Here is a 15,297-nt window from a genome sequence, read left to right on the forward strand (position 1 = left end):
ATATATATATTATATACATATACAAACACACATTTGTGAGAACTATTTTATAGCAAATAATCACTCATTATTTCATGTTTGTTGTTAAATTCCTATTTAAAAGACTGGAAGTCACTTATTGAAAATTTTAAATGTATGAATATTTTTTCCTACGTCTATGTGATTAAACTTATTTATATAACATACTCATATAAAATATAATATAAATTTAATGGTCGTAAGGCATCAAAATTATCATATTAACATAGAAAATATAATCTCAAAAGTTGGTCTTGTCTCAGTTGTTATCCTACCGTTGTTAATGGATTATTACCTTTACAGATTTATTTATCACCATTTTATTTTCAACATAAAATATATTTGATTCAACATAATTGCTTGATTTACACTGAAAGTAATAAAAAATGAAGCATATATAATCACTTAACATTTTTTACCGTTGTATTGCTGCGAACAATCGCTACCACCAGGCAGAAACAGATAAGTTTCTTAAACATCATTTCCTGTAACAATAACATAAAAGATAGTTCGTTATGTAATCCTATCTTGAATATTTTTAACTTTTTACTCATTACAACAATGATAAAATAGTCGCTAACTCTCAGCTAAATCACCAAACTGAGCGTGGCTTGTGTATAAATGAAGGCATTGAGAACCGAAAACATACGTTGAGATTTTCCCGATATCTCAAAATCATTTGATTGTGTAGACATTTGCGTTGTATTGCAAAATTTTAGCATGTTAATTAGTAGTGGAGTGTCACTTTTGTGTTTCCAAATTTATCTCAGCAGCAGAACATATCAAAAGTCAGCCCCTTGCTTTTTCTGACTTGTGTCAGTGACGTTGGATCATCGTTTGCTTCTGCACGGCGTATAACTGGTGTAATAAGCCGATGGTACTACTCTCCTATTCAGACATGATATAAGAGAATCGGTAGAAATACAAACATTCAGATATTAGTACTGATCCATAGACCATTTTAACGAACTATATTTGAAAACCAACGAAAACAGCTCTAGTTATTTGCAATTCGCTCTAAGATTAAAACGACTCCTGTGCAGCCTGAAAGGTTAGCTATAGTTGACGACAACCATTGTCGAGGATGTCGACTCTTTTAATTTCCTTTTTATATATTTAGATCCAGGTCTGACCATGTGAATTCAGATATCCTCAGCCGAGTATGCTCTGAGAAGGCTAATCTTCCCTCATCTCTCCTACTAGATTACTGTGTGGGGAGCATGTTCGGTTACTGAATAAATATCCTCTATTTGATTACCGGATAAGGGATCGTCTAATGGTAGTGTATCCTCTGTTTGTATCGTAGCATTTTTCAATAGTTTTTCTGAATTCACGAAACGAATCCAAGGAAATCAGTCACTAAAACATCAATTGAAATGATTTTTAAATGTCACACCTTATTTTGTGGAAGAGTTTTTACGTCCCAATTGAGAGTACAGAGGTGAAGTAGCCTCGAATGAGAGCCTGGTAAAGCTAATAATGTGTGTAAGAAAAAGTGGATGTCACGCAAGAACTTGCAACTTTTATTTGGGCGCACTTCACACAACAATAAGTGTCAACTAAAACAAATGAATAGTCTATTCTTTAACAGATCGTTAATAAGAACTACGTTTTACTCATATATACAAGTGACCTCTTATTTATTGCATTGTAGTGTCCACAAATTAATTTTGAACTTAAACTTAGGTTTAGTTTCAGTTTCTAAACATTATTTACCGTCTTCAGTTTACATGGATATCAATCAAGACTATAGGCTTAACCGTCTGATAGAAAGTTCATGTCTAGCTTTAGCTAAAATTCGGTACCCAACTAGGACAGAGTTTATAAAACTGTTCACACAAAGTCTAATATTTGATATGAGCTTTGTATCAAGCATCAATACTTCTGAAATAACAAGCACCCGATGCTAGGCCTAGACATCTAAGCTAATTCCAGTAAACATAGACCACATCAAAGGCAATTCCATCTCATATACTTGGAAACACCTAGATGCTAAATTATAGTTTTTATCGTGTGCAAATAATTTTGTAAACCACTTTTTAAAACACTTACTTTTTAACACGTATTTAATTGAACCGTTTTATTTAGTTTAATGGGATCTGTAACAACACTATATGTACCCTTCCTATCCATTAAAGTGAAGTTAAATGGCTGTAAATGTAGTAGTCATCGCGCAAGTCTTTCTTGGGTGTCTTCAGAAGATGCAACAATAAGACGCCGTTGTGATCGCTGATCAATTGAAATTCTGTATCCTGAAATAAGGTCTGAATCCTTATATGGCCCAGACAACATCCAAAACACTCCCTTTTAGTGGCAGAATACTTTTGTTACACCCTGAAGAGAGTTGTTCTTCATATGCCATAGCCTGTTCTCCCACCTCCTTCTCTTGGGCGAGTCCCACTCGTAAGCCTAACCGTAAAGCATCATACGAAACCACAAATGGTTAACCACATCCTATCCTGTAAGTATAGTTGTTTTCATTAAGCGGCGTCCGATTATTCGAAATCTTTTGAGCTTTTAACGTCCATGTAAACTTTTTATTTCTATTAAGTAGTTGTGTTAATGGATATAGACGACTGGCACTCGTAAATCTCCTATACCACAACTCTGTACCATAAAATTGTCTAACCGCCTTTTGCGTCTTTGGCAAAGGAATCTAAATTAGTAATTTCTGGATTAACTCGTATTCCAAAACGTCCTACCATGTACCCCTACTAACGGAGCTCCTTATGAAAATTACCAAATTTTTAATCATTTAGGGTTAGCTCCTTTTAGACATTTTAAAATGTAAACTTCGAATTGACGATTGAAGGGTTAGTGACTATAATAATATCGTCTAGATAGACAGATACATGAGGTTCCATATCGGCTCCTATTACTGATTCGATAAACCTCTGAAAAGTTGCTGGATCTGTTCCGTGTTACAAAAATGAAAATTTTCTTGGCTCTCCTTTCATAAAAGCATTTTCAAAAAATCGATTTTACGTCCAAAAAGTTGGAAGTGCGCATCACGAAGACGATCTCGTATCGTGGTCACTTGAGGGAGGGGTACGCGTCTATTGTCACAGCATTAACCTTTGTAAAATCTATGATAAATCTCTTTGACCCATTTTTCTGCAGAAGTATCATCGGTGAGGATCAGGCACTCTTATACGGAACTAAAATAACGAACTCTTAAATTTTTTTTAAAATTATTGTACACCAACTTCAGTCTTGCTGGTGATAAAGGATAATGCCTCTTTTGATTTGGACACTATTACTGGTGTCAGTGACATGTTGAACCAATGATGTTCGAGCCAACATAACATTTTTAGTTTTGAATTATTTATCCCCGAATTTCTTTACTTTAGTTATATTTTATGGACTCAAATGTACTTCGGATTGAATCCCGCCGTGAAGTACTACCTTCATCGATTACCTTCGAAGGAGAAAATTCCAAAATGTTATTATTTATATCGGCTACAACCAGAAACTTTCCCTAAAAGTTCATGACCAAAATAAAATGAAATAAAATTATAAAAAAATAATTTTTATTGAAAAACTGTAAAATAGAGAAATGTATTGATTGCAGTGTAAACAGGCCATCTTTATATATATATATATATATTTCTTGTGTGCGTGTGTATGTTACTGAACTCCTCCTAAACGGGTGGACCGATTTTAATGAAACTTTTTGTGTGTCTTCAGTTGGATCCGAGATTGGTTTAGATTCATAATTCGGTCCAATTTTAATAGTTTATTTAATTAATTTTTTAATAATAATTTGTAGTTGATGGTGGAGTGTTTTACATTGGATCCGCCAGACTGCGCCACGAACGACACGTAATACAAAGTGAACTGATACTTAACAGCTGTGAATATTTTCAGCTGAAGTTCATCAAAGAGGCAGAAACATTTGTTCACATTTAAAATTTAGAAAGTTAATATTTTAAATTTGTATAGTGCTTGATCAGTAGTGTAATGCAGATTGCAAAGATGAAGTTTCACCAATTGTTCTACGTAAACATTATAATATTACAACACAGCCATAATGTTTTTCTATTTTAATTCCAGGTTTTCCCGACATTTTGTGCTGCTATCAAATTTGTGTGTTGTTTTGTAACATTCTGTAATTATTGTGTGAGTGCTAATTGTTATAATACATTAATAGAGATTGAAGATGTTTAAAGTGCATAAAAAACTATAGTTATTTATTAAAGTTATTGAACTCATTTTGCACATTGAAGTGAGTATATTGGTCGCATACCTCAAATAACCTAAGTAGCATACAAATCAAAAGGTTGTGTTTCTATGTGTGAATAACTATTGTTGACATTTTAGATAAACAAGTTTTAAACTAATTGGATTTAAAATAATTTGTTGTAATTTACATTTTTTAATCTGCAGTCAGAAATGGTCACATAAGTTCAAATTAAGTAGCATACAAATCACATGTGTGAATAACTACTTATTGTTAATAGTGTAGGAATTGGTTTTAAATTAAATTCTGTTGGCCAGTTCCGACATTATACTGTAATTTTAAATTACTAATTTTATAACAAGTATATTTTTTTAATTTACAACTTAATTTATCGTAATGCTATTGAATGTACAATATTTTTTGTTAATCCTTCAGGAGTGTACATAAACAGATTAGATGGTTTTCCGATAGGGCTGAAGTATAATAAGTGGCCTCCATCACAATCGTATTATTGATATTTCTGAATAGCCTATCCAAACTACTATCCGAATTAGATTATAGTTATTTAAAGGCTGAAGTATAATAAGCAGCCACCATCACAATCGAATTATTGATATTTCTGAATAGCCTATCCAAACTACTGAATTTCATTATAGTTATTTATTCGGTCAAATTTAATTAAATTTTTAATTATAAATTGTTGTTGATGTTGGAGTGTTTTATATTGGATCCGACAGACTGTGCTACGACACGTAATACAAAGTGAACTGATACTTAACAGCTGTGAATATTTTCAGCTGAAGTTCACCAAAGAGGCAGAAACATTTGTTTACATTTAGATTACGTTATTATGAAGTGCTTGATCAGTAGTCTAATGCAGATTGCAAAGTTAAATTTTCACCAATTGTTCTATGTAAACATTATAATATTACAACACAGCCATACATTTAATCAATCATAGTCTTGAAAGCATAGAGTAAGCATAAACATATAAAAATAACACCACTTCTTATTTCAATATATTCTGTACTCACTTTGGAGGATAGAGATTATCCAGATATAAAATTGGAAGTTTTAGCTTTTAAGTGAAATTCTTAGTAAATTATTAAGTGTTGATCTTGGAAGAATGCGCTACGATCACAGTTTCAAATGTTTTTCTATTTTAATTCCAGGTTTTCCCGACAGTTTGTGCTGCTATCAATGTGTGTTTGTTGTTTTGTAAGGTTCATGTTTCAAAAGTAAATACGGCAAATAACATTAAAATATAATAGAATGAAGGTATAAAAAGTGTACTACGTGGCCGCGTTATAAGTTTATAAAGGCCAGCCAACAGGCAAAAAGAAGAAAATAAAAAATAAAACATCGTGTAATTATTGTGTGAGTGCTAAAATTGTAATAGTACAATAATAGAGATTATTGGTCGCATTACCTCAAATAACCTAAGTAGCATACAAATCAAAAGGTTGTGTTTCTATGTGTGAATAACTATTGTTGACATTTTAGATAATCAAGTTTTAAACTAATGGATTTCAAATAATTTGTTGTAATTTACATTTTTAATCTGCAGTCAAAATTGGTCAGATAAGTTCAAATTAAGTAGCATACAAATCACATGTGTGAATAACTATTGTTAATAGTGTAGGAATTGGTTTTAAATTAAATTCTGTTGGCCAGTTCTGATACTATAATGTAATTTTAAATAGCTATAATTAAATTCGGTAGTTTAGATTAGGCTAATCAGGAATATCAATAGAGGTTATCCAGATATAAAATTGGAAGTTTTAGTAAAATACACTTTTAACTGAAATTGGTAAATATTAAGTGTGCAGTGATTGATCAGTTAATTTTTGGTTTATAAATAAATTGTTTTTTATCTTGGTATGTTTTAAATTGGATCGAGCAGAATGCGCTACGATCGCAGTTTCAAATGTTTTTCTATTTTAATTCCAGGTTTTCCCACAGTTTGTGCTGCTATCAAATTTGTGTGTTGTTTTGTATCATTGTGTAATTATTGTGTGAGTGCTAATTGTAATATTAAATTAATAGAGAATCACATGTGTCAATAACTATTGTTAATAATGTAGGAATTGGTTTTAAATTAAATTCTGTTGGCCAGTTCTGATACTATACTGTAATTTTAAATATCTATAATGAAATTCAGTAGTTTAGATAGGCTAATCAGAAATATCAATAATTCGATTGAGATGGTGGCTGCTTATTAATTATACTTCAGCCTTTAAATAACTATAATTTGGATCATCATTTTAGTAGTTTAGATAGGTTATTCAGATATATCAATAATTTGAATGTGATGGTGGCCACTTATTGTACTTCAGACCTATAGGGAATACTTATTTAGTATATTAGATATATATATATATATATATATATATATATATATATACTTCAGCCTTTAAATAACTATAATCTAATTCGGATCGTCATTTTAGTAGTTTAGATAGGCTATTCAGAAATATCAATTCGATTGAGATGGTGGCCGCTTATACTTCACCCTTTAAATAACTATAATCTAATTTGGATTGTCATTTTAGTACTTTAGATAGGCTATTCAGATATATCAATAATTCGATTGTGATGGTGGCCACTTATTGTACTTCAGACCTATAGGGAATACTTATTTAGTTTATTAGATAAATTAAATTCTGTTGGCCAGTTCCGATACTATACTGTAATTTTAAATAATTATAATGTAATTCGGTAGTTTAGATAGATTAATCAGAAATATCAATAATTTGATTGTGATGGTGGCCACTTATTGTACTTCAGACCTATAGGGAATACTTCTTTAGTATTTTAGATACTGTAGTCTATGTTGTTATACATTTTTAATTTTAATTAAAATTACGTATTCAATAAGTTACTCATATTCATTGTGTACTATTATACAGAATTTTATTTTTACAGAAAAATGCCACGTCTTCGTGGAAGAGGACGAATAGTTATTCAATCATGTGATTTATATGCTACTTAATTTGAACTTATGTGACCAAACTGTTAACAATAGTTATTCACACATAGGAAAACAACCTTTTGATTTGTATGCTACTTAGGTTATGCGACCAATATACTCACTTCGTTCAATAAATTTTCAAAATTAGTTCAATAACTTCAATGAATGACTATAGTTTTTTATGTACTTCAAACATCTTCAATCTCTATTAATGTAATATTACTATTAGCACTCACACAATAATTACACAATGTTACAAAGCAACACACATATTTGATAGCAGCACAAACTGTCAGGAAAACCTGGAATTAAAATAGAAAACATTTGAAACTGTGATCGTAGCGCATTCTTCCAAGATCAACACTTAATAATTTACTAAGAATTTCACTTAAAAGCTAAAACTTCCAATTTTATATCTGGATAATCTCTATCCTCCAAAGTGAGTACAGTATATATTGAAATAAGAAGTGGTGTTATTTTTATATGTTTATGCTTACTCTATGCTTTCAAGACTATAATTGATTAAACGTATGGCTGTGTTGTAATATTATAATGTTTACATAGAACAATTGGTGAAAATTTAACTTTGCAATCTGCATTAGACTACTGATCAAGCACTTCATAATAACGTAATCTAAATGTAAACAAATGTTTCTGCCTCTTTGGTGAACTTCAGCTAAAAATATTCACAGCTGTTAAGTATCAGTTCACTTTGTATTACGTGTTGTAGCACAGTCTGTCGGATCCAATATAAAACACTCCAACATCAACAACAATTTATAATTAAAAATTTAATTAAATTTGACCGAATAAATAACTATAATGAAATTCAGTAGTTTGGATAGGCTATTCAGAAATATCAATAATTCGATTGTGATGGTGGCTGCTTATTATACTTCAGCCTTTAATTGTTGTTGCAGATTGTTGTGTAGCTATGCTGTATTTTAGACAAAATGTTCGTCTTGTTAATTTTGATGTATAATAAGAAAGTTTTTATATATGCCTGACATTTAACACTAGAAATTTAGTTATCAGAGATTCAGTAGAATACCTATCATCTTTCTTCAATACATTTTTTGTAAGTAGCCTATGTGCGACCACGAGTGGTTCTAAAACACTAGCTGAGACCCCTCCCTACGCTAGGATACCATACTGCAACAATGACTGCCCGTAGGCAAAGAAAACAGTCCTGTATTGATCCACGGTGAACACCTGACTCAACTGTGTAAACCCGTGTATCAGCTTTCATTTTAACATTTAGAAAGTGGGGACGCCAAATATAGTTTGTGACCTATAATAACTGCAAAATATTTACATTGGTCCACCAGTTCTATAAGACCACAGCCAGAGGGAGTCGACCTCACATCAGTGCTTTCCTAATACTCTCGCTCAGGTCTGTCTGATTACGCAAAATTATTGGCATAAATTTGGTGTTACTAACATTTAAAATTAATGAATTGTAATAAAACCAATTGCTTACCTTTTCTTAGTCCTCAGATGCGTTTGCACTAGCTTCATCCCAAGTGCAACCCGACGAGACCACAGCCGTGTCTCAACAAAAATATTTTATTTTTTATATCAAGTTTGTTGATATAATTGATATAAATATTAAATAAAACTACAGTGGTCCCAGTGTACCTGCATGACTCTATAGGGTACCACAATATAATCAATTATAAATATTTCGTTAATGAAAACTACCTGTTGTTGATTTTGAAAGTAACTCTTAAACAACTTTAATTATTTATTTTTTACACCATTTATGTCCAACAATAAGCTTAGATTTTTCAACTAACTAAAAGCTTTTGTTAAGGCTAAAACACTGACTATAACAAATTTCTTCATTCTTATTTGGTTTGATATAGACTTTGATACATAAAATAGTAAATTTCAAGAGTTTTATTATATCAGTATCCATACTTAAATCCGAGAATAACATTCTGCTGGTCAATATAGTTCGTCAGTTGCATTTTTAAACACTTATCTATGACCTTGGAAAGTTAATTAAGAGGCAAAAAGGTATATAATTATGAAATATGCCTTTTGACCCAGATTTACATATAGGTACCTCTTTTGCAATTTTGAGCGTTTGGAAATATTCCATTCCTAATACCAAGGTTTATAATGTGTATAAAAGATTATGTTAAGCTATGGCAGTTGTCTTGATTAATTTTCGTTAGAAGTAAGTCCCACCAAGGTGCGGATTCACCTTTCATTGCACTTATTACACTTGTAAATTCTTGTTGAGTGACAGGCAGCAGTTAAAATACAGCATCCACGGTGTAGTCAGCGTCATTAACTTCCTGTAGCCCTGTTGGATGGATAGCCCTGCTAACTGTGATCACACAGAAAAAAGTATTTACTAATATAACTACTTATTTCTGTAAAATGAGCCTGAGTGACTCGGTCGCCGAGCTACTAAAATGCTCCAACTGGGAACGGTTCCCTTCATATAGGTCCTCCAGACACTCCGTTAACAACTCATCAAAACTGTTGACCATCTTGAGCAATTTCCAATGTTTTATTTCTGTGATAATCCAACTTTGCTTGCTTCATAGTAAAATGGAGTATATTTCTGTAAGTAAAAAACTCTTCTCCTAAGTTAGGATTAAATTTTATTTATGTTTTTTGTTTCTAATTTCTCTTAACGCCTAATGGAATTAATAATAGCAATACCTATACCTTTTTAATGTTTTCAGCTGAGCATTTAGCTTTACGAAAGTTTTGATTAATTGTACTTTTAAATATATTAATTCGGTAGTCAGAAGAAAAATTAACAGAAATCAGAAATCAGAAAGACTTTATTTGTTAATCAATCACACATTACAAAATGAATTAAGAGCCACATGGGACGAATCCTGTGCGTGGCTCTGAGTTCCATTAAAAAAAACTGTGCGCTTACTACGTAATATATAAAAAAACAGAAAGAAAGATAAAAAAGAAACACATTACACTAAAGAACTAAATAAATTTAGAAATATATGTACAGTTTACGTTAATAAAAATAAGTGCAAACTAAGACTGCTACAGAATAGTTGTAACTACACTTAATGCATCAACCACCGTATTTGACTAGCACTACAGAAATACTTTTCTTCCTCATGTAGGTTCAAAGATGTTTTTAACCATTTACTTTATGAAAAATATTTACGAAAAAAGTAATCATTAAAAACAATTAATGAATTAAAACATAAAAACAAAGTATGAACTAATAATAAAACCCTCTACTTCAATTAATTTAAAATAGGATAAAAAGTTCAATTTAAAATAAATTCAATTAAAAAATTGAGTGCTTTGCAAAAAATTTAGAACTTTAATATTTCAATACACGCATGGACGAGGGAAGACCAGCTCAGACACAGTGCTTGTGTAGATGGTGTCAGTCAGCAATTTGACATATTCATGTATACTCAGGGCAGATTAGCAGCTCCGCGTAGTCAGCCCCCACCTCCACCAGCCAGGCGGTGATCAGTTTTTTGTATAAACTAAGTGAAACCTGCAGATCCCTTACATGGGCAGGTATTGTTCTGTAGAGAAAATTTGCGACATAGAAAGAATTTGTGCAATTAGCAGATGTTACTACTCTGGGGACCTGCATACCAACATGTTGTGCATGTCTGGTGAAATGTTGGTGTGTAACCTCAGTTATCACTGAGTCACGATGCGTGAAGGTGTAGACCAAAACCGATTTTATATACAGCTGCCTTACTGTAAGTATTTTTGTCTCCTGAAAAAGCTGATTTGAGGGGTAGCGTTTCGGTTTTTTAAACCCGGCTTTTATTACTGATTTTTGTAAAATGTAAAGAGGGTAAATTATGTTTTTACGAGCGCCTCCCCAAGCAACTATTCCATACAACAGGATAGATTGCGCATACGCAAAATATACACGCTTGATTTCATCACAATTTAGTATCCGATTCAGCTGATAAAAAACATATATTAATTTTCTAAGGTTGTTCTTAATTTTCTCGATGTGGTTGTCAAATTTCAATTTCGAATCCAAAATTACTCCCAAATACTTATACTGGTCTACCCTTTCAATGACGTTACAGGAACAGCACTGATTTACTGCGTTACCACAAGAGTGGAGCATCAATCTGAGATCAGCGGGCGGCCCACCCGCGGCACGAAGGGCAGTTGGCAAACATTTAGTTTTGCCTACGTTCATGGTTAGCACATTATCATTAAACCATTTATGTATTAATGTTATTTCCCTTGATGCAATTTGATACACTTCATTCCAGTTCCTACCTTTTAATATTATTGCCGTGTCATCTGCAAATAGAAAAAGTCTTCCTGTTAAATTCAGTTTGTCAATATTATTTATATATATTAAGAATAGTAAAGGTCCGAGTGTACTGCCTTGAACTACACCATACTCTACACTGAGGACATCACTAGTTTGATTATTAATTGATACTACTTGTTTCCTATCACTCAAATAACTCTTAAACCAGTTCAAGGCCACACCCCTCACTCCAACACATTCTAATTTTGAAAATAGGATTTGTCTATCAATTGAGTCAAAGGCTTTCGCCAAGTCAATAAAAATAACTAACACTTTTTCATTAGCATTGATTGACTCCATGATCACTTTGTTTAGCAGGAAAAGAGCGTCTGTCGTATTTTTTCCACTTCTAAATCCAAATTGGTTTTCTGATAAAATATTACTAAGTTCCAAATACGATTGCAATTGATATTTAACACACTTCTCCAATACTTTAGATAGTACACTAAGTAATGAGATCGGCCTATAATTGTTTAAATCTGTTTTACTGTTTGCTTTGAATATTGGAATGACCTTTGCAACCCTGAACTGATCTGGAAAGATTCCAGAAGTTAGACTTTGATTAATGATGTGGGTCAAGGGTAAAAGTAAATACTCAATACAATTTTTGAGAATAGCGGCCGGAAAAGCATCCATGCCGGGGGCCGAACCGCCACGCATCTCCCCGACACACCTCAACACCTGGCTGGCGGAGACTGGCTCCAGATGAAACTCGTGCCCGACTCTGTACGCGGAATCATCGATCAACGGCGGGCCCAATGGCGGAGGCAGCTCAGTGGCCAACTTATTCCCTACATTTGAAAAAAAATGTATTAAAGGATTGTGCCACCGCCGGCACGCCCCCACCACCGACATCCGAGCCCCCCATAAATGATGCTATTGGAAAATAATTTATATTAATTTTTTTACCGCTTAATTCATTGACTATTTTCCAGAAACGTTTTGGATCTCCAGATGAATCCAATATTTTTTGTCTATAATAAGTAATTTTTGAAATTTTTATTTGGCCACTAAGTTGGTTTCTAAACCGGGTGTAACATCATTGTTGTTTGTAATTATATCCTAATTTTTTACCAGCAATGAACTTTTCACGCTCTCCCAGTCAACTTAAGTGATATACTTTTGGCTGTTATCTTTTGCTAAATGCTTAGGAGATGTTATATGTATGCCTATAAGATAGTAGTCTATGCCTTAAGTGATTTAACAAAGCAATGATCTAGGCAAGTATTTATCTCTCGCCACGTAACTTTGTACATGCAAACTACGGACCCCGCATTCATTGATTATATCTTAATAGCGCTCTACTGGTGAAGTGAGAGCAACTTTTGTAGTGTTTATATTGAAGTTCCTAGCTACAATATTTATTCCTCTACCCTGCATTCCCACATTAATAAATTCCTAAACCGCTTCGTTGAATGCGGGAAAACTATAGTTTAGACTTCCATGAACAGGTAGCAGATGGATTGACATACCGGCCCAGTCGAAGATCAAAGAGAAGGCAGTAGCCACACGGCCCAGCGTTACCTGGGTGCAAAACGCTGATAACCAACTGTCTAAGTAAATAAAAATCCCACCATTTACATTTAGACTATTTTGAGATCTAAAAATAGTGTAACTATTAATATGCATTTGTTCACTATCATTTTTTAACCAAGCTTCTGTGAAAGTTATGCAATTGAAATTTTCTTTTAAACTATATAATTTTTTTACTAAGATTAAACAGATTCATCTACGTTAAGCTTATGACTTCGTATATTCTGATGGATGACCGAAAATATATTTTCTTCTAATTATTAACGATTAGTAACCAGTAGTTATAAAAAGAACAAACAACAGCTACAGAAAAATGAACTATTTTAGTGTATAGAGAATTCTACTCTTTATCAAGCCTAATAACAGCTAAGCAACTTACCATATGTATTTGAAACTGCAGTACAATCTTTGTTAGTTACCTATTTAATGGTTTAACAAATTATAAAAAAATAACTTTTAATACAGGAATGAACACACACACACACACACACACACACACACACACACACACACACACACACACACACACACACACACACACACACACAACACGCACACGCACAGGCACACGCACGCACGCACAGGCACACGCGCGCGCGCGCGCGCACACACACACACACACACACACACACACACTTGTGTCGTGGCAGCCGAACGGTACAGACGTCTTTCCTTGTTGCTCCGTCTTCTGTCGCTTCGAAATGAGTGATTGCGCGTCGTGTAGTGATCCCTTGCCTAGTGAACCGCTTTCGTTTGCTGTATGTTCCTCGTGTGACATTAGACTACACCTGGAATGTGCTGATATTCTTGAGAAAAACTGGAACCGCATGGGTGATACCAGACGAGGTGGATGGAAGTGCAAGGGCTGTATTGGTGCAAGTAAGTCGAGCAAATCGAAAGAAACCGTTTCACAGGACATTATTACAAAAATGCAGAATGAATTCCTCAAAAAAATGGAGGATACAATCAAAAAAACAATTTTCAGAATTTTCAGAATAAAACAAGACTTGATGACTTTCAAACCTCTTTACAATATTTTTCAAATAAGATTGATGATTATGACAGTGTGGTGAAAGAACTCAAGTTGACAGTCAAATCTATTGAAACATCAAATTTGTCTATTGAGACTCAAAATTTAAACTTTAAGAGAGAATTGGCTACAATTAAAACTCAATTTGAAGAGCTGCAGCAGTACAACCGTAATAGGAACCTGCAAATTGAGGGGATCCCAGAGGTAGATGGTGAACAGATGACTTCCAGTCTGGTGGGGGAGTCTGTTGAATTTGATAACGATATTCAAGCCATACATAGAATACCTGTAAAAAATCTCAGAGGACCAAGGCCTATCATTGTGCAGTTCTCTAACCGGCAAAAGAGAGATGCAGTTTTGAAAAAAGCAAAATTGCATTAAAGAACAGAGGCATTAAGTCTTCTGATTTCGTTCAGGGAGTGCTCATGACCAACGTTTATATCAATGAACACTTAACACCGTATAATAAACACCTGCTTTTCAATGCAAAAAAAACTCAAAGAAATCGGTTTTAAATATGTATGGGTTGTTGAGGGAAAAATATGGGTGAAAAAATCAGACGATGATAAGAAAACCAGAATAACAACAATGGACGATTTGGCTAAATTGGGGTTGAAAATTGATGGGTTGGTGACGAGGGTACCTGATGTGTGATGTGGGTAAGGCTAACAGACAGTCAGACATCGTTGTAATTGTGTATTGGTCATGGCCCACAGTAATGTATTTAATGACTTTAAAATATTTTGTTTAAATATTAGAAGTATAAGGAAACACTACAATGAACTCATAGTTTATTTAAACTCACTGAACTATAGTTATACAATTATTATCTTAACTGAAGTATGGATCAAGAGCGGAGAGGAGGACAATTACAACATCGCAGGTTACAGCATGCTGTTCCAACCGAGACCTGACAATCAAGCCGGTGGCGTTATCGTCTACCTGGACTCTGCTCTCGTGTACACTCACGAGCCCATCCTACTGCCCACTGCCGAGCTGATCCACGTCACACTCCTCCTCCCCCATTTGAATAATAGTCTTGAGTTTTCGCTCTTTGCAATTTATAGGAATTGTAGATTTACTTATAATCAATTTAAAAACGAATTTGTAAATATTTTGAGGTTAAAAAATGATCCTACATTAATAGTGGGAGACATGAATATTTGCACATTAAAAAATAAAGGGTCTGGCATTGAATATCTAAGTACACTTTTTTCTTATGGTTTTGAGAATTTAGTAAATACGCCAACTAGAATAGTTAACGAGTCAGCGTCCTG

This window comes from Homalodisca vitripennis, chromosome X (assembly GCF_021130785.1).
Source record: "Homalodisca vitripennis isolate AUS2020 chromosome X, UT_GWSS_2.1, whole genome shotgun sequence".
NCBI classification, from domain to species: domain Eukaryota; kingdom Metazoa; phylum Arthropoda; class Insecta; order Hemiptera; family Cicadellidae; genus Homalodisca; species Homalodisca vitripennis.